Consider the following 2,908-nt stretch of genomic DNA (forward strand, 5'->3'; position numbering starts at 1 on the left):
GTCAAATTTTTACGAAAAGTCAATTTCATAGGAAATTGAAAAAATGCATAAAAACACAAAACAAGATTAAAATTACTATCATAATAAGAAAAGATGACAGTAAGACGATGTACAAAGAAAAGATGATAAAAGAAAAGATGAAACTAAAACTCTTTGTACCGGCCTCCGCAAGGGAGGTTATTATAAAACCATGGGTGAGTTGGTTATTTTGGGTAGCTTCCCCACTCCTCATTGGGAATGTGCACAACTAAACAATGGGACGGGGCCTATAAGAATTAAAAGCCATGAAAACACAATACGAAAGTTGTTCGGAATGTTAGAAAATAATACGAATGACACAAGAACAAAAGTTGAATGAAGTATGAAATGAAAGAAAAAAAAGTACAATACGATAAACGTTCTAAATAAAAGAACAAAAGTCATAAAGAAGTACAAAATGAAAGAAATGAAAGTACAATACGATAAACGTTCAGAAAGTTTAGAAAAATGAACGACACAAGAATGAAAATTGTAAGGAAATATGAAATGAAAGACAAGAAAGCATAATACGATAAACATTCTAAAAGTTTAGAAAATATGTTAGGATGTATGACATGAATGCAGAAATGGGTATGCATTATTGTTTGTAATTTTTGTGAACTGCTGTTACTTACTGAACGAAAGCTCATTAAGTTTGTTCGTGTTGTAGGAAGCTCGGGTAAAGCACCAGCTCCTTGAAACTTGTATGTTGAGCGTGCAGAAAATGATGCAACAATGGGATGTAGGCAAGTGGGTAATGGAGGCACTACAGATTTTGAAACTGCTACTAAACACTTAATATAATTAATATGTATGGACATGAATGGATTATGTAAAGTAAGTAAAGATCACGTGACTACGAGGCTATGCTTAGCAACCTTAAGTTACAAAGTCTATTCATGTACTCATGATGCTATTATGCAAACTACATATGAATGACAATGGTATGTAAATAATAATTTAAATTTATGTCCGCGCAGGAAAAAAAAAAACTTAGTCTAAAATTTAGGAGTTTATAGTTCGAAAATAGTAGAAGTTAGGAAATGAGTTAAGTATAAACGTAATAATGATGACCAAAAGTAAGGGTCGTCACACTTTTATCATGCTCTTGATGTGTGTTTATTGTGCGTAAATTTACAACAAATACAAGAAAATAAGCATTGAACATAATGAGAACATTAACTTAACAAAGAAAAGCACATCAATAATTAAAAAAATGCCTCATTAAAAACTATATCAAGCAAAACCCATTAAGATAAAATATTAGTAAAGAAAAAAGACAATTTTGAACTTTAAAATATGTGATAAATTTCTAGAACAACGTTAATTTGCAACATATATAGATTGATTCATAGGGTGGACATCATTGAATGATATCTGAAAGAATGACGATAACTTTTTCTTTAACTTGAACTGTTTCGTTTATTAGATTTTTTTTGTTTTGGACAGACATTTTTACAAATTACTTGATTACAAGATGGTGAAAAATGACGATTGCATAGGAATGGCAATCTTAATTAAGGGCAGGTATGGTGATGTTATATGATGGTGGACGGATATAGGGGTTAAAATTAATTTCCGAGTCGAAAGCGGGGTGGGGGTGGGGGGAGTTCCTCTGTCCCTGATCCCGCCTAATTATATACACTTTTATTTAATGCATATTTGATATATGTATGTGCTATATTTTATTTAAAAAAAATCTTAAATGAGATATAATTATTAGTAATTGTAGAGGATCAGAAAATTATGATGTTTAAGAATGATAAGTGATAAAGTTCATGGGGAGCTATGGAGGGAAACACAAAGAAAAAGAATAATTTTTTAAACATTTTAATATTTTAATTTGTTTTACAAAATTGGCGGATGGAGTTTTAGAGTTTGAATTTTGTTTTAGGTTTATTTTTATGAGATATTAGTGGCTATATTGGAATATTTTATAATAATTTTAATGAAATTTACTTTGAGTATAATAATGTTATAATTTTTTTAGACTCTTATTTCTTAATGAGTAAATTGGTAGTATATGGGAATTGTTCTTTCAGTGGGGAATCCCCAACCCTGACTCTGACCCCGCCTTAAATTATGCGGGTATGGAGACAAAAAGGGAGTAGAGTATAGGTGTGGAGGAAGCATACCCGTCCCCACCTCACTGTTGGGAATGGTGTCCTAAAAGCATAAGATGTAATAGGATATTTATTATTTATTTAATAAAAGAATTTATTCATTATTTTATGTGCATATATTTATGAATATTTTATAAATATCAATAAAAATTTCATGATTATTTTTGTAACCTTAAACATTGTATCTAAGTATTATATACGAGAGGATAATGTTTAAGGATAATAATCAAAAAGTAATGTTCATAATGAATTTAATTAAAGTTTGGAATCTTTAATTAAAATATTATTAATACATATCATTCCCATTTAGAATGAAACGGTGTTATCCGCACTGTTAATATGGTGAGATATTGAATGAGTGTATTTCGCATAATGAGATTATGTGGAACAAGGACACAGACACAATATGAATTTCTAATAATTTCCGTTAAGTATAGAAATTCTAATTGAGTCTACCGATGGTCATATATAGAATGATCTTAATCCTGAGTTCTTAACAGACTCCTATTTATGGATTTGTGTCTTTTGATTTACTCGGTACGGATTCTGAGATCCTGAATCCTATTCCTTGTATTTTAGAGACATGATGAAGTAGGTAGCTGGAAATGTTATTACGCAATATGGAATCCATTCCTTCTTAAAAAAGAAGTAGATAAATAATTCTCTTGAGGGTTGATTCGGTACTTTGACCAGTAGGAGCTCCGATTCATGAATGTGTTTTATGAATCACTGTCCATTAGATAATCAATGGTACTCAAGGATAAAGA

The sequence above is a fragment of the Morus notabilis genome, unplaced genomic scaffold (genome assembly GCF_000414095.1).
Source record: "Morus notabilis unplaced genomic scaffold, ASM41409v2 Scaffold906, whole genome shotgun sequence".
Lineage (NCBI taxonomy): Eukaryota > Viridiplantae > Streptophyta > Magnoliopsida > Rosales > Moraceae > Morus > Morus notabilis.